Source organism: Chiloscyllium punctatum, chromosome 2, assembly GCF_047496795.1.
Source record: "Chiloscyllium punctatum isolate Juve2018m chromosome 2, sChiPun1.3, whole genome shotgun sequence".
Classification (NCBI taxonomy): Eukaryota; Metazoa; Chordata; class Chondrichthyes; order Orectolobiformes; family Hemiscylliidae; genus Chiloscyllium; species Chiloscyllium punctatum.
In genome coordinates, this window is record NC_092740.1 from 126,943,369 (window position 1) to 126,962,170 (window position 18,802).

General features: G+C 40.7%; 1 protein-coding gene across 6 annotated transcripts in view; it reads left to right on the forward strand.

Moving 5' to 3' along the window:
• The window catches only part of trpm3 (transient receptor potential cation channel, subfamily M, member 3), a 561,085-nt gene that overhangs the window by 421,595 nt on the left and 120,688 nt on the right, over positions 1-18,802 (forward strand). The window contains exon 1 of one of the 6 annotated variants that reach the window (XM_072588255.1): positions 3,781-4,018. The exons of 4 other annotated variants lie outside the window; for them this stretch is intronic. The gene's annotated coding sequence lies outside the window, so the exon portion shown is untranslated. Of the gene's footprint in view, positions 1-3,780; positions 4,019-9,108; positions 9,380-18,802 lie in introns of those variants that run through there. One more of the 6 variants, XM_072588262.1, reaches the window with a different exon arrangement.

An 18,802-nucleotide genomic window follows, 5' to 3' on the forward strand; every position in this document is an offset into this window, starting at 1 on the left:
TCACACCCAGGCACCAATCACAAATTAGATTCTGGCTGAAATGTGGCTCTCATCCCTGTAGCTTCTTTTGGAAGATAATTATTTGCCATCAAACCCTAAACTGTTCTCCCCAAATCATGCTGTATAAGGAATCTTGCTGTGTGAAAATGTTACATTACAACAGTGATTAGACTTCAAAGTACTTCATAGAATCATTAAGTCCCTACAGTATGGAAACAGGCCATTCAGCCCAACAAGTCCACACCAACCCTCTGAAGAGTATCCCACCCAGACCCATTTCTCTACCCTATTCCCTGACATTTTAATTGACTGTAAAATGCCTTGGGACCCCCTGAGATCATTAAAGGCCCCGACCATACAAAGCAAATATTATCTTTCTCTAGACCATTTCAGACCAGCTGAATAAACTCTGAGGTGCTGTTGAGGATATTTCTTTATTGGGTTCTCTGTAAGAGTTAGATTGGTTGTGAGGATACAGAATTTCAATCATCAGAAGTTCAAGATGGGCTTAGGAACACATGCAGAAAGTATTTCGATATTCATAACGTATCTATTCACTTCATCAGAGTGTTCCAGCCACTGTCTACAATTTAAGTCTCACGAGTAAGATCAAATGCTGACTGACAAAAACACCAACTTGTGTTGGCAGGCAGATGGTTGTGGTTGTTGAAGGTTAGTCATCTCAGCTCCAGGACATCTCTGCAGGAGTTCCTCAGGATAATGTCCTTGACCCAACCATCTTCAGCTACTTTATCCTTCCATCCATCGGAACGTGAGGAGTTGGGATATTTACTATTGATTGCATAATGTTCAGCCCCACTCACAATTCCTCAGGCACAGAAACAGTATGTGACCAAATGCTAGAAGACCTGGACAACATCCAATCAGTGGCAATAAGTAGCTAGTAGTATTTGTGCCATCTCCAAAAAGAGTAAATTAAACCATCGCCCTTGGCGTTCAATGACATTATCATCACTAAATCACCCATTGTTATCAACTATAGACCAGAGACTGAACTGGACAATCCATATAAATGCCATGACTACAAGAGCAGGTCAGAGGCTGGGAATTCTGCAACAAGTAACTCACTTGCTGATCCTCAAAACCTACAACCATCTAAAAGGCACACATCATGAATGTGATAGAATACCCTCCATCTTCCTGGATGAGTGTAGTTCCGGCAATACACAGGAAGCTTGAAACCTTCTAAAACACAGCATTTGCTTGATTGACACCGCATCTAACACCTTCAATATTCACTTCCTCCCCAATGCCACAGCTTAGACAGCACCTTTCAAATCCATGACTACCAGCCTGGAGAAGGGCAAGGGCAACAGATACATGGGAACACCACCACTTTACAAGTTCCCCACCAAGCCACTCACCATCCTGAGTTGGAACTGTATCACGATCTTTCAGTGTCATTGGCTCAAAATCCTGGAACTCCTTCCCTAACACCAATGTCAGATGAGATGTTCATCTGAGACTGTGTTTGAATTTTTTGGACGGATGGGAAAAATTCAATGGTAGTATTTTGAAGAAGAGCAAGGAAGTTACATCCGGTGTTGTGTCCTTAAACAGCTGTGAGCTAAAATCAGATTGGATCATTGCGATAAAGTTGTATAAAATATATACCATCATCAGCTGGGAATTTGGATTTTCAAAATACACTTAGTTTGTGAATGTAACATTATGTTTTAAAGCAGTCACAACATCATTTTTAAAAGAGATTTAAATGCATTCATTTCCAAGAAAGCAATTGGCTTAGTGAGGTCCCAGTCAGATAGTTTGGTATTAATTGATGAAGTGTTTATGCTACTCAGTTTAGGACATGTAGAAAAGAAACAAATGATCTGAGGAGTTTTGTTTGAGTTCAGGACTGAAGAACAATGTTTTCAATTCAGAATAATGGCTTCATCCTAGAGGACAATCCGTCTTAGTTATGTAGAATTTCCAGAGTGGGAGAGATTAATTTTCAGAATCTCCAGAATCTCCAGTTGAAAATTTGCTAAATTTTCAAGCTATAAGAGCTAGTGTCATCTTCTGTAAGTTGGGCTAAACTGGGAGAGAATGGTTTATATAAAATCATATATAATCTATCAATAATATCCAAGTGTGTTTATTCTTGTGATTTTTGAGAAATTGCCATCCAATTCTCAGGTATGTTTTCACACCTTCTGTTGGAATGTCACATTTAAAGATGACAGTAGTCACTTTACATGTCTGAAGACAGCTAAGAACTAAGACTATTTTTTGTTCCAAGTGGAGGATCAATAATATTGAGCTCCATTCACTGAAATATACAAACACAAAGGCCACTCAGCCCTTCCGGATTGTTCCTCATTCATTGATTTTAATGTTGATCCATACCCATACTCCATCCCTGATCTGCTTTGGCTCCATATTCTTATTAAGAAAGATGTATCTGCCTCAGCTTCAAAACAATTCATTAAACTAGCATCAATCGCACGTTGTGGGCATGAACTCCAGACTTCAAGTACAGTTTTGTGAAGAAATGTTTCCTAAATTTACACTCCTGAAGAAGATGAGAAGTGTTGGAGAGCAATAAAAAACAGAAGTAAAACTCTGAATATATCTTAAAACAACTGTGTGTTGTGAGGTACAAAGCTGTGCATTTATTAGTGGTTTTACAGAAATCTAATGCATAATAAAAGATTTTTGGACAAGTTGGCATTGGTGAAATGACCTAACAATCCCGATGAAGTTGGCAAAGTACATTTATAGCCAATTGAAAATCTGAGTAAAAAAATTAAACATGGCTCAGAACAAACCCAATCTTCTGACTGCCTCGATAAATGGATTATAATCATGGGACTGGTCAGGGCATTAACTACCACGAGATTTGGAGACTAAATCAAAGAGGTTTTTGTCTTCTCACATGCTTATCCTGTGAATGCCAGTTCTTAAATAAGATCAAGCATTAGTATAAGGGAAAGAAAGTCTGATTATTTCAGATAAGAAGGCATGAGGCACGGAGTTGATAAAATGAATCAGATCTAGGTGTTGGCATTCCAAGCCTTTCCCTGTTTGGTGGAAAAAAATGAAGAAGGAAGCCATCAGCTTCCCCTCTGATTTCATTCCTCAGCACCGGAGAGAAACAGGAAAAGTGACCTGCAGCATGGACACCATCCAAATGGAAAGTAGGTATCCGTGACAACGGAAGAACCAGTTCCTTTGTCTGCTCATGTACCTCATTCAACATTTGCTCACTCATCAGCAATTTAGTGCCCTCTCAGAAAGAATTAGAATTCCTCGATAAGTGTTTCTGTAGCTATCTACTGACAGACAGAGAAAAATGGGACTTTTATTCAAAATATAATTAAAGTCATTGTTTGTTGGCAGTTTATAAATCTGAAAGTAGTTGCATAGAGACGCCATCATTCCCCACCATCCTTCTCAATATATTGGTCTTGATCTCCTAATCTAACTCAGGTACATTAAGGCTATGTGTCCAGTTGATGGGGGGGGGGGGGGGGGGTACAGCATTGAGTGACTTAATTATTCCCAAGATTAAAAATATTTGGCTCGATCACAGTTTAATGTTGTGGTATTAGCTTGCTGTTTTTCAAAGGATTAGCTTCTCCAGTGGAATTATAAGATGGCTAAACATTCCCTCAGCAGAGTTTTCATATGCAGGCATTTAAAACAAAATACCTGCTTCAAGTTGAGGGGAAATCCAAAATTTTGAGCCTTTTGTTCTTGGATTAAAAGATCAAACCCAGATTTGCTTTTTAAGGGGCAATATGTGTGGACAGATCTAGTAAAATGCAACCAGTCCCTTTAGCACATGCCGAGTACCTAATGGACCCAGAGCCTATTACTGCGTGTGTGTATTTTTTTTTAAATGAGTGTGAGTATAGAGTTGAGTGGGCTGTCTATCAGCAGCGCAGACACAGCATAAGGCAAGAACCAAGGGAATGGTTTGTGTGGAGTTGTTGCTCACTGGAAGTGCACACGAAATAGGAGCAGTCTGTAACTTCAAAAAGGCCTTCAACAGGTATTGCTGCATTCATAAATGTTTTTCAAAGTGAGCTGTGTTTATTTATGTACAAGACTTTATGAAATGTGAGCTTAAGCCTAAAGCTTAAAGTACTCAACTTGTCTACTGCCTAACCTTTATCTCTGGAGTTCAGTCACTCTGTATGCTTTGAAAATTGTTCGAAGGGCTATATTTACTAGCTGAGAAGTAATTTTATTTTTCTGTCCTGCTAGATGTGAGTTTTAAGAGAGAGAGAGCACACTCAAGAACAGTGGCATTGACTAAGCACAAATACTGTAAAAGGTTATGTTCACAATTGTTTTGCTAAAACTTCTTGAATAGTTTTGCAATCATTGAGGTTCTTTCTGTTGCGCATAAAATCTGAATACCCTTCAAATAAGAATCAAACTAAGATAGAACTTACGGCTGACCAGTCTGTAACGTGTTTAGAATTGATAGCATTTCAGCAGGACACCCTGAGGTCTGTGCTTGAAGAACTGTTAGGATTAATAATTTGATTTAATTAGCTCAAGCTTTTCAGCTTGTTCATGAGATAAAGAGAGACAACAGTCACTTCGTAAAGTATTGAAGATGAGTTTTAACGATTTTGTTTCTCTTTATACATAATGCTTAGTTAAAAAGGGAAATCTAAGCAATACTGTACCAATTAATGCTAAAATTAATGGGTACATGTGATGTAAAAATGCTAATTTGATATTTATTTCAGTTATTTCTAATCAACAGAATGCCATTTATGATAATGTGGATATAAAGTTCCAACTGTACAATCGCATACAAATAACCTTTACGATAAGACCCCAATGAAATAACAATGAGAATGTATAAGTTTGTTAAACCACTCACTTCAGCTGGGTCAGGTTTTTTATGAAGATCATTGCAAAGTGGACCAAGAGCAATCTCAGTTTCATTGATCCTTTCAAGGCGACATAAAAATGTTGGGACTTAAAATTGGATCATAAATTAACTTTTATCTTTTCTTCTGCTTTTAAAGGTATAGTTAATACTATTAACTGGTATCCTTTTGAATTGTGAAAGCTGATTAATGCAGATTTTAAATAGTGTAAAATGCAACCAAGAAATTGCTGGAAAAGCTCAGCATGTCTGGCAGTTTCTGTGGAGATAAATCAGGGTTAAAATTTTGGTCCTGTGGCCCTTCCTCAGGACTGAAATAGATTTGGATGTTATGTAAAATTGATCAACTGAAATGCAATAGAAAAATATATCTTCACTCAATCCCTGCAAACCCCTGATAATGCAGCAATATTGTACTTTGAGATTCAATTCACAATCTGTGTTATAGTAGTATCACTACCTGCAAGTTGGAGAGTAGAAATATCAACATGGCTGTTTGATGTTAGCTATAATCTATGGTAACAATTTTCATAACCTAGAAGAGCAAGAGAAAATAGTCAAATGTAATTAGAACAGGCCAGTTCTCCCTGGTTCCTGGCCATTGCTTACCCAGCAAACAACATGACTAAAAAAAATTGATCTCTTCAGAATCTCATTGCTGATTGTGGAATCTAGCTGTGTGCAAATTTGCAGCTGTGGTTTCTATTTTACAATACTTCAGAAGCTACTTTATTAACTGTAAAACATTTCAGCCACCCTGAGATCATGAAAAATGCTACAGAAATACAACTTATTTCTTTCAACTGGGATGTCAGTGCTCACTGTCATGACCCCACTTGTTCAGTGATCACTGGTACTGGGTCATGATCACTTCATATGAATGCTTGGACTATTATACACAGGTCTGGCTCCAATGCTATTAAAGCCATAGGGAGGCACAGAAGAAGTAAAAAAAAAGATTGGCAGTATCCATCAAGAAAGACTGGAACAGGCAGTAACTGGTTTCTTGAGAAAAGTTAAGATTGATGAGTGACCTCAATTCAGAGCTGAAAATGTGTTGCTGGAAAAGCGCAGCAGGTCAGGCAGCATCCAAGGAACAGGAGAATCGACGTTTCGGGCATCAGCCCTTTTGACCTCAATTCATAGAATGCTTCTAGCACAGAAGGAGGCCATCCAGCCTTCTGCGGCAGTTCTGGAACAATCCTCCTTGTGCAATTCCCCTGCCTTTTCCCCAAATCTATGTGTATTCCTCCCTTTCAGAAAACCTAATTCCCTGTTGAAAGCCTAGACTGATCCTTTTTCCACAATACTCTCAGGCAGTTCATTCCAGATCCTGACCACTCACGTTTTTCCACATGTTTTGATTGCTTCTGCTTGTTTTGCCATTTTAAACACCACTATTAAATCTCCTCTCAACCTTGCCTTCCTCACTTCTCCACCTATGTAATTGATCTTCCTCATCTCTGGAATATTCTTGTCAGCCTTTCAGCACTGTCTCAAGCATCTTCATTTTCATTCTGAAGTGTGGTATCCAGAACTGATGTAATACTTCAGTTCTGATCAAATGAATGTTTTATACAAGTTCAACGTACCTTCCTGGTTTTTGTACTCTATGCGCCTATTGATAAAACATAGGATGCTATATGCGTTGTTAACCACCCTTTAATCTTGTCCTGGTACTTCAAGAGCTTTTAAACTTATACACTCATGTCTCTCTGCTTTTACCTCCCTTTAAAATTGTCTATATTTCTATATAATACTTCCGAGATATCTCTGCCAAAATTGAACTCTTAATAGACGAGCACAGCAGAATGAACGCAGCAAGCCAGGCAGCATCAGGAAGTGTAAACGTTGACGTTTCAAGTGTAATCCTTCTTCAAGACTCTTTACATTTCTCCATATTGAACTCCATTTGCCATATGTCCTCAGCCTCACACCACATTCCATCAACTTGTCTGTGTCCTTTTGAGGTTCTACACTATCCTCCCCACAGCTAACAAAACTTTCAAGCTTCATGTTGTCCACAAATTTTGAAGTTGTGCTCTGTGTGCCAAGGTCTAGAAAATTAACATATCAATATTTGTTTGGTGGTAGAGAACTTGAGTATACCTGAAAATAAACATGCTTTGTTGAACATTTCCAGCTTGTATTGATCAGGTCATTTGGAAGAATACCAAAGAGGGAACAGCATTTTAGGCTGCTGGAGAAAAGAGTGCTGATTAGTCAGCAGGTGGATTCTGGTTGGTCGAGGCATTGCCATGGATAATGTATTGTGCAGCTAATGACTGACAGTTAACTGCCAAGATATACATTGCACCTCTTTAAAATTAACAAAATAGCCAAAAGGCATCCTCTAAATCAATCCTCAGGCAATGCCTTGACCAATCAAAATCAACCTGCCTGGTTTAAATTTAAACAAAGCTTGACAGTTATCAACATTAAGTACAAACAGCCTCCCCAATAACTCCGCCTTATTAATTTTGAACAATTCAAGTTTCAGAGTTGCCATTTTCTTTTACAATGACCTTGGAAGTATCTTTTTCCTTGGTGAAGACAGTTGCAAAGTATTCATTTAATAGCTTAATCATGTCCCTACCTCCTTCCTCCAAATGTAGGTCCCTTTTTGGTCTAAGATTGTTCCCATTCTTCAACGTATCTCTGTTATTATTTATATTCCTGTACAAGACTTTTGGGATTCCTTTTTATGTTAACTACTAATTTCTTCACAGTCTCTCTCTTTGTTTCTCTCGTGTGCTTTTTCAATTCACTTCTGAACCTTTTATATTTAGCCCAATTCACAAGCTACATTGTCCACCTAACCTCTGTCACAGCTTTTCTGCTTCATCTTAATTTCTATGTTTTTTTGTTTCCAGGAAGCTGTATATTTTTTGCCCTCTATTTCTTTGTTGAGGGAATATACCTGGACTGTGCCTGAACTATCTCTTCAATAAACACAGTCCATGAGGTAGTTACAGTTCTGCATGTTAACCATTTCCCCCCAGTTAATTATTCTTAATCTGGATTATTCCTTGTTCTTTCGTATAGCCAACCTAAATGCCATGTCACAATAGTCACTCTCTGTAACTTCCCTGCAAATTTGTCCTCTATATTTTTCTTGCTCATTGGTGACCTATTCATTATACATAGCAGTGTAATTGCATTATTTTTGTTCCTCAGCCCAAATAGATTCTTCTCTTGATCCCTGTGGGATGTCTCTCTCCCTCTCCATGACTGCAACATTCCTTTTATCAATGCCACAATGCTTTCCCCTTTCCTACTTCTCCTGAACATCTGGTATTTATATCCAGTCTTACCTTTCATTGAGCTAGGTTTCTTTCATAACCACAAAATCAAATTTCTATGTGACTGTCCATCCCTGCAACATTCAAATGATTTATTACACTCTGCACAGTAATCCTAAATTGGACACCATAAGCTTCCAATTTACTTTGAACCTACCTACAAGTTCCAGCTCCAATGCTTTATGTCTCTCCTAATATTCCATGTTCTTCTGAATTCCACTGTAGCATTACCATTTAGTTCACACACCCTTGCCAAGGTAGTTCAATAGAACCAGCAAAACAGGAAGTTAGTCCCATCTCTGGTTAGGTACAACACATCCTGCCTCTTCTCCAGAGATGGATCCCACCTGTAACATAATTCCAACCATACATTCACCTGCTTTGTCCTGCTGAAGTGGTAGCAACCGAAGACAAGTGGGTAGCTGGTATGTCTCTATTTTCTTAAGTATCTACTGGCAGGTCAGCTCCAACCTTTCAGGTGCGCAAACTGAGAAAGAAGAATGTGAGAAAGAGTTCAGCATTGGCAAATCTGGCGCAGATGGTGGTGAGACACAGGAACCGAGGGCAGTGGCATTGGCAGCAGTGAAGCAGCGTTGGTGGATTCAGTGCAGCTGGGCTTGGTGAGCCCAGACTCATGGCGGGGGCAGTAGCAAGGGTGATCAGGACATTTTCTTTTCCTGTTGTAACTGTGTCTTTAATTTTAGCCCTTTTTAAAAAATTCTAACTATGATGTCACTGGGGAGTGGCGTCTCTGTGCTCTTTTCACTCAGATACACATGACAATAAAATCTGAATGAATCTAAATATTGGCGGGTGTGGTGCTTGGAATAGGTTCTATGTTCAAAGGTCCTGCTTATTAATTTTTGACCATGCTCTCTTTCTCACATTCTTCTTTCTCAGTTTGCGCACCTGAAAGGTTGGAGCTGACCTGCCAGTAGATACTTAAGAAAATAGAGACATACCAGCTACCCACTTGTCTTCGGTTGCTACCATTCAAATTTAGGGAACGTAACTGATTCTTTTTCTCTTTCGCCGGCTGGCCAGTATTTATTACCCATCCCTATTTGCCCTTGAGAAGGTGGTGGTGAGCTACCTTCTTCAACTGCTGTAGTCCAACGTGCTGCAGGTATACCCACAATGTCATCAGCGAGGAAATTCTAGGATGTTGTCCCGGCGACAGTGAAGGAACAACAATGTCAGGAAGGTGAGTGGCTTAGAGGGGAACTTGCAGGCGACGGTATTCCCTCATATCTGCTGCCCTTACAGAGGCATCATCACTTCAGGGAGAATCTAAAACAGGGGACTATGAATGTAAGAGACTTGTAATAAATCTAATAAGGAATTCAAGAAAAGTTTCTTCACCGAGAAACTAATGGGAATGTGGACCTTGCTAGCAGAAAGTGGTTGTGATACCGAGAATAGATACATTTCAGAAAACGTTGGAAAACCATGAAGAGGAAAAGACTGGGAGTGAAGCTGTTAGGGTTAGATGGCTAGGGGGGTGGAAGTGAGGCTTATGTAGTATGACCCATTTTAGCCCAAGAAATAGAAATAAAAATAAATTTGGCATTGGAGATATGTTTCATTGTACCATTAATATTTAGCATTTAGTTGGCTTAATGTACAAATCATGAGCTTGTGATACATATGCCCTCCAGCTCAGTTCAGTAATCTAATGGGTCAGAGTTTTCTATAATAGGGTATCCAATAGCTCTTACTATTAGATAACTTTTGCTCTTCAGCTTGAACCATTTTTTGCCCACCAAGTTGCTCAGATTGTCACCTGACAATGTCCTGCGGGGGCATCATGTGAACTAGTTCACCAACTGAATTATCTCCTTAACTGCTCAGTATTGTCGGATCGGAAAATAGTCAGCACTTGGACTGAACACGGAAATAGAATTGAGAGTTGGTGAATTCAATATCAGAAGCAAATTCCCAAAGTTTCTAGAAGTCAGAAACAGGAATAGTGAGTTGGTCAGTGAGGCTTGCAGATACAGTGAGGCAGAGACAGTACATGGGGAGAAAAGGTGAGTTGAGCTAGGGAGAAATGAGTTCGGTGGGGCAGCAAGACAACACTGAGATGACCAGGACAGCTCTTATTTATGGATTTTTGGGAATGAGATAGAAGTGGGCTGTTTAATGTTGGGAGACTATGGAGTTGACAGGAGGGCAGTCTGCAGAGGTCAGTGATGGCCTCAGTCAGCTAAGTTGAGGTCAGTATTCCAAAAAGCACCAGTGCCATCTTTGCCAGTGAGTTTGATGACAATGTTTGGGTTTGATCTCAGAACAGCATGCAGCATGTCCTGAGGGAGTCAGGCTAGAGTCGGTGATGGGAGCAGAGAAGTTGAAACAGCTAATGACAATTCCTAATGAAAAGATCTGGAGAGGGTAACATGCCAGGAGGAGTGTTCCAGGTGGAAGAAGAATGTTTTTTGATACCTAATAAAACACCAGAAGGGAAATTGAAAGCAAAAATGACCAGTAATTAGAGAACCAAACAGAAAATAGGGGGAGAAGAACTGTAGGCATTCTTGGTAGTGAATTTCTTACTTGTAAAAAAGGTTAACGCCATGGATGCTGGACATTGATAGTGAGGACGAGAGCTGATAAAACCCAACAGTTCAGTGAGTCACACATGTAGGTAGGTACAGACTACAAAAGGGGAGATTCACTATGGTCTATGAGAAGATATTCCTCCTCACTTCTCTCTTATATAGGTGACCCCTCTTCTCTGAGATTATGCCTTTTGGTCATCAACTCACTCACAAAGGGAAACAACCATTCTTCATCTACTCTGTCAAGTCCCATAAGGATTTTGTATGTTTCAGGTTGTTTTTCATTTTTCAGCCAATGGTAACCCAACCAATCAACACTCACCCTCTTCTCACTCTTCATAAAATGGTATCTCCTCCTTCAAGTCTGCTTCTTGCATCCTAATACGGATCAGAGCAAGATGAAAAACCTCTGAAAGCTTCAACTTTTTGTCTCATTTTAGCAATGTTTAAGTTCTGTAGTACCGTTCATTTACTTATGTAAAAGCACTACACAGGTGTAGTGATTGTAACGAGGTCAACCAGGTCATAGAGGTTTACAGCATGGAACCCAGTTTTTCACAATTGTCCATGCCACCCAGTTTTTCACAATTAATCTAGTCCCATTTGCTTGCATTTGGCCCATATCCCTCCATACCTATCCCATCTGTGCATCTATCCAAATGTTTCTTCAATGAAGAAATTGTACTAACCTACACCACTTCCTCTGACAGCTGTTTCCAGACACTCACCATCCTCTGTGTGAAAAAATTGCTCCTCTGGACCCTTTTGTATCTCTCCCCTCTCACCTTAAACCTAAGCTCTCTAGTTATAGTCTCCCCAACCATGGGGAAAAGCTGTTGGCTTTCTACCCTATCTATGACTCTCATGATTTTATAGGTCTCTATAGAGTCATGACTCAGTCTCCTATGCTCTAGAGAAAAAAAAGGCATAGAAAACTCATTGAATGTGAGTTCCCTGATTGGAGTTGTCAATCTGGTCCAATCAGGGACCCCTGGCTGACAAATATAAACAGGAGTGTCAGACATCCTGTCCACTCTGAGTGCTGGCTCTGAGGGAGCCAGATCAGTGTCAAGAACTCCCCATGTGCAAATAAAGGGTGACGGGGTGACAGGGTACCGGCTCTGTGGAGTTATTTCAACGGGCGCACATTGAGATGAAATATGGTAAGGTGAATGATGGAGATGGGAGTGTCAGGAAGAAGACAAGGAAGATGTAAAACCAGATTAGATGGTGTGATGGCAAGACACTTGAATATAATGGGATTAGAACAGGTTGAGTAACTGAGAGCAGAAGATTGAGAAGTGTGATCAAGCAGCATTGTGGCAAAACCTCAAACAAATACAAATTGTGTTGCCATGTTTATTCTATTTCATTACACTGGAACTGATTATCTGTGAAAACGGTGAACGGAGAGACATTATTCAAACCAGATAAGCATCAACCACTTATATCACTGACAGGAATTCTGTACTAGGTTCTCGCACTCTCCTATCATAAACTTTAAACAAAAGGAAGTCAGTTTTTGTTTCTATCTAGGATTTCCCTCCTTCTTTACCCTGCTAGTTCCTGCAACCTTCCAGGAATGCCACAGTGAAAAATCAACGAGGTAAAAACAATGACTGCAGATGCTGGAAACCAGATTCTGGATTAGTGGTGCTGGAAGAGCACAGCAGTTCAGGCAGCATCCAAGTAGCTTCGAAATCGACGTTTCGGGCAAAAGCCCTTCATCAGGAATAAAGGCAGTGAGCCTGAAGCGTGGACTCTCCACACTTCAGGCTCACTGCCTTTATTCCTGATGAAGGGCTTTTGCCCGAAACGTCGATTTCGAAGCTACTTGGATGCTGCCTGAACTGCTGTGCTCTTCCAGCACCACTAATCCAGACAGTGAAAAATCAGGAGAAACCATTCCCTGGCTCCCATTTCAATTCCATCTCATGGTGCCATCCGGGGAGGTCTTGTTGTGCAGTGATAATTCCCTGACCTCTGGGCCAGAGTTCAAGTCCAGCTGTTGGACATGATGCCCATGGATAATGCAGCCCAAATATTTTGATCCTCTGCCTGTGAACCCTATTATTGACAAGTGGTATGAGTTTCCTGGTTCCCGATGCTGCTGAACACAACAGCAGGCTGCTATAGTACTTTGCCATGTCTCATGGATGCTAATGCCCTCAGGTCATGGTACCTGAACACCAGGGTGCATGAGGGAATGTGTCCTTACAAACAAAGAAAGACCTTTCAGAGACCTCAGTGAAAAGGAGGATCTGGCACATTGGGCTCTAGAATAAGATCAACACTTGTGCCTCACCCTTGAATTGCTTTCAATGTCATGAAGACTATGTGAAGGATTTCTTTTGTAGTTCATTAATATATTTCAAGAGTTTCACTTCAAAAGTAGACTTCCGTCTTCTAAACTGTGTCAGTGACTTACAAATGATCACAGATTTCCCATCTCATCCCACACTGCATTAATATTTGATGCTCGCAGTTTTCTTCATCTCGCTCTTAAGCCCAGAGACACTCAGAATGACAGAATAAAGGCAATGTTTTAAGTTTGCATTATTTCCGCCCATCTCATTAAAGTTGAAGCAAATTATATGCTTCTGTCGAGATGAATTCAGAATGGTCCCAAATAATGAGGACTTCTAAGCAGTGTAAAACAAAGCAATGACAGATTGAGCAGGAAAAGGGAATGTCAGTTCAATGTGAACTGTTTTGAGAACAGTCTTTCCATGGGTGAGTTCAGCTTTGACAATGAGCTTTGATGCCCTGATTATAATGGGAGTTAATGATGTCCTTAATGATCCAATGAGAAATGGGCATGTCACCAACCTCTGGTGCCCATCTGCAGGTGGGAGGTGAAAAGGTCAATCCTGCTCACCACTGTTCCTGTAGGATCATGCTGATTGTCCTTCAGTACAAATTGGCTGATTTTTTTTGCCACCATTATAATGGTGACTACATTGCCAGCAAATCACATTCACTGATCAGAAAGCACTTTGTGGATCATGAAGTTGTGGAAGACACTGCAGCAATGCAAGCTTTTTATTTTACTTTTTAACCAGTTGAACATCTAACGAAGAGTCTTTTTTTTTTGCTTCTTTCTATGATTGTCTTCTCAAACATTTTTCCACCTTTTCTGCACTGAAACACCTAGCTTTGCCAAATCTGTCACCCCAGGCAGTCTGTTCCCTAGCCTCTGTCAGTGCTATGCTGTATCTACATGGTGAGAATGTGGAACTCATACTGTAGGGTGTGTTTGATGAGAATAACGTGATTTGGACATGCCAGTGTTGGACTGGGGTGTACAAAGTTAAAAATCACACGACACCAGGTTATAGTCCAACAAGTTTAATTGGAAGCACTAGCTTTCGGAGCGCTGCTCCTTCATCAGGTTGTTGTGGAGTACGGTACACAATTGTAAGACACAGAATTTATAGCAAAAGTTTACAGTGTAATGTACCTGAAATTATACATTGAAAAATACCTTGATTGTTTGTTAAGTCTCTCATCTGTTAGAATGACCATGTTAGTTTCACTTCTTTCATATGTAAATCACAAAACTTTTTTTAATAAGTTACATTCTCAGGTTAACTTTAACAATTGGTGTCAGCCCAGATAATGTGTTGAAGGTGTTAGCCCCCTGTGTGCTGCTGTCTGTGCCATAATGTTTAGACTGATTCTAATCTAAAAAATGAGTTAACAAAGTCTTACATGGATTCATGCAGTTTCTGAGCAAAGTATAATGTAACTCTGTGAGTGCAAATTCACCCCACAACGTATGTGAGCGTGTGTGTGTGTGTCTGTGTTTGGGGTGGGGGTTTGTGAGTGTCTGTGAGAGTGTATGTGTGCATGTGTGAGTGTAAGGGGTTTGAGATGAAACTTGATAAACATATGAGACAGAAAGGGATAGGAGATATTGATGGAGTGAGATGTTAAGCTGCAACACCCTACTCCATCTCACCCTATGAGCATATCCTTCTATTACTTTATCTCACTCGTGCTTGTCTAGCTTTCCCTGAGGTTCAGCTGAAGCTACAATACCAACAAAGATCTGCACTTGCCCAAACTCCACTTTTCTTTATCTCCTCAGTCACTTCTTGTGGTAGCAAATTCCACATTCTCACCATCCTCTGGATAAACAGATTTCTCCTAAGTTCCTTTCAGAATTTATTGGTTGTGACCCTCAGTATTTAACTCCTCCCCCTCCCAACCCCACCTATTGGTTAGCACCTTTCTCCTGTGTCAACATGTTGCACTATTAAGGCTAAGAAATGGCAGTTTGTAGAATTTTTAATTACTGACCAATACTCTGAAGTTACTTATGGAACAGGGCGTACTGCCAAATGGCTAATGCAAATGCTTTCTGAACGTGAGATGGAAAATCTGGTAAAAGGTCATTCCTTTATTAAAAAAAATAAAATTTCCATATTATATTACTCTCTACAAGGATTTTAATTTCACACTCCAGTAACATGGGAATCAATAAGTAAAAAGTACAAACCTGAATTTAATTAAGGAGTTTTTTGGATGCCAGTCCATTATTGTGGTTTATAATAACATTTGTTCATAATATTCCTGTGATGCACTTGCCATTGGTAATAATAGGAGGCAAATACCGTCAATATTTTGAAAGAAGTGGTCTCTATGTTACCCCATAAGTCTTGTTTAATCTTTTAAGCAAGTTTTTACAGGAATGACAATAGTGAAGTCAAGAACAAGATTAGATTACTTACAGTGTGGAAACAGGCCCTTCGGCCCACCAAGTCCACACCGACCCGCCGAAGCGTAACCCACCCAGACCCTACATTTACCCCTTCATCTAACACTACGGGCAATTTAGCATGGCCAATTCACCTAACCTGCACATTTTTGGACTGTGGGAGGAAACCAGAGCACCCGGAGGAAACCCACGCAGACACGGGGAGAATGTGCAAAATCCACACAGAGTTGCCTGAGGCAGGAATTGAACACAGGTCTCTGGCACTGTGAGGCAGCAGTGCTAACACCGGTGGCACAGTGGTTAGCACTGCTGCCTCACAGCGCCAGAGACCCGGGTTCATTTCCCGCCTTAGGCGACTGACTGTGTGGAGTTTGCACTTTCTCCCCATGTCTGCGTGGGTTTCCAGGGGTGCTCCGGTTTCCTCCCACAGTCCAAAAATGTGCAGGTTAGGTGAATTGGCCATGCTAAATTGCCCGTAGTGTTAGGTAAGTGGTAAGTGTAGGGGTATGGGTGGGTTGCGCTTCAGCGGGTCGATGTGGACTTGTTGGGCCGAAGGGCCTGTTTCCACACTGTAATGTAATCTAATCTAATCTAATCTAAACAATTATTTTGTGTGTGTTCACCAATTGGTGATAATTAAAACATATACCATACAGATCACAACAACTGTGAGTGAAAATATATAATAACTTGAATAGAAAATGCATCCATGGCTAAAAACCATTTAAAAAATAAATCATACATGGGATGAGAGCATTGCTTGCTAGACCAGTGTTTATTATCCATCCCTAATTGTTAAGGATTAACAGCATTGCTGTGGGTCTGGAGTCACAAAGAGGCCAGACCAGGTAAGAATGGCAATTTCCTTCTCTAAAGGACATTAGTAAAGTTGGTGGGCTTTTCCTGAGACTCAGAATGGTTTCATGGTCATCATTCGACTCTTAATTCCAGATTTGTGCTGAATTAAAATTCCACCATCTGTTGCAACAGGATTTGAACTTGGGTCGCCAGAAGCCTGGGTCTCTAGGGCGGCACGGTGGCACAGTGGTTAGCACTGCTGCCTCACAGCGCTGGAGACCCGGGTTCAATTCCCACCTCAGGCGACTGACTGTGTGGAGTTTGCACGTTCTCCCCGTGTCTGCGTGGGTTTGCTCCGGTTTCCTCCCACAGTCCAAAGATGTGCAGATCAGGTGAATTGGCCATACTAAATTGCCCGTAGTGTTAGGTAAGGGGTAGATGTAGATGTAGATGTAGGGGTATGGGTGGGTTACGCTTCGGCGGGGCAGTGTGGACTTGTTGGGCCGAAGGGCCTGTTTCCACACTGTAAGTAATCTAATTAACAGTCAGATGATAATACCAATAAGTCATCATCTCCTCCTTTTTCAAAGCACAGTCTATGTAAACATAAATATTCCACTTAGATTTGTAAAACTACACAAACACATATACAAAATGTTCTCATAGAATCATATAGTACAGAAGAGACCCTTCAGCTCATTGAGTCTATAGCACCAAAGCTACACTATATCTACACTACTCCCACCTTCCAGCATTAGGCCCATAGCCTTGAACATCATGATATTTCAAGTACTTTTTAAAGGTTGGGAGATCACTCACCTCAACTACCCTCCCAGACTGTGCATTGCAATCCTCCACCATCCTCTGGCTGAAAACCTTTTTCCTGAAATTCCCTCTAAACCTCCTGACTTTTGTTAGTGATCCCTCAACTAAGAGAAATAACGCTATCTATTCATGCTATCTATGCCCCTCAATCTTATACACCTCTATCAGCAGCCCCCCAAATCTTCTCTGCTCAAAAGCAGACACCCTGAGCCTATCCAGCCTCTCGTCATCGCTAAACTGCTCCATCCCAGGCAGCATCTAATGAATCTCCTCTGCACCTTCTCCAGTCCAATCACATCTTTCATATGGTGTGGTGACTAGATCTACACACAGTATTCCAGCTGTGGTCTAAACAAAGTTCGATACAGCTCCAACATAACCTCCTACTCTCATTATCTATGCCTCAACTTATGATGACAAACTTCCTGTAAGCCTTCTTAACTACTCTATTAACCTATCCTACCAGCTTTAGGAATCTGTGGACGAGTACCCCAAGATCGCTCTGTTGCTCTGAGCTTCCTAATGTCCTGCCATTCATTGATATTCACTTGTCTTGTTACTTCTTGTTAAATTACATCTGCCACTGATCTGCCTATCTGACCATCCATTTATATCATCCTGTAGCCTAACACTTCCCTCCTCACTGTCAACCACCTGGCCAATCTTCACAGCAACCACAAACTTATCATCACCCCAAACTTTCATCTACAACATTTATACCTATCACAAACAAAAAGGAAACCAGCACCGATCCCTGTGGTAAACCACTGGACACTGGCTTCAATCGCACTCTTCTAGCACCACCCTCTGTCTCCTGTCACTAAACCAATTTTGGATCCAACTTCACAAGTTCCCAAGTGTTTTTACTTTCTTCATCAATCTCCCATGTGGGAATTGTCAAAGGCTTTGCTGAAATCCATGAAAAAGCTACACCAATTGTACTACCCTAATCTACACACTTGGTCGCCTCATAAAATTCACGAGACTTGTTAGGCATGACCTCTGTCTGACAAAGTCATGCTGACTGTCCCTCATCAAAATTTGCCTGTCCAGGTGGAAATTAATTCTCTCCTTCAGAAGATTTCTCCGCTTATTTTCTTACCACTGATGTGAGACTCATACAATTACTATTCACCTTCTCTGATGGTGTTGGACTCTGTCCTTTGTTTCAACTGGTCTATACAGTAGCATTTCAGTCAAATATTTGCATTCTAAAATGTAGTGAAGTGACACCTTTGTCACATTCAAAACACTCAGAAACTGAACTGGATCAGCCATATAAATGCTGTGGCTATAAAAGCAGGTCTAGGAATTCTGCCATACAGAACTCACCTTTTGATGTCCCAAAACCTGTACACTATCTACGAGGAACCAGTCAGGAGTGTAATTGAATACTTCCAGATGAGTATAGCTCCAACAACACTTGAAGCTCAATGCCATCCAAAATAGGTTGCTCCTCTTGGCACCCCATAAATCACCTTAAACATTGACTCTGTCTGTCACCAGAGCAGTGTGTACCATGTGCATGACATGTTGCAGCAACTCACCAAATTTGCTTTGATAGCACCTTCTAAATCTACAACCTCTATCATCTGGAAGAACAGGGATGTATGGGAACATCACCATCTGCAGATTCCCATCCATGTCACACGCCAGCCTGACTTGCAACTAGGCTGCTATTCTTTTACTGTCCTGGAATTCCCACCACAACAGTACTGTGGATGTA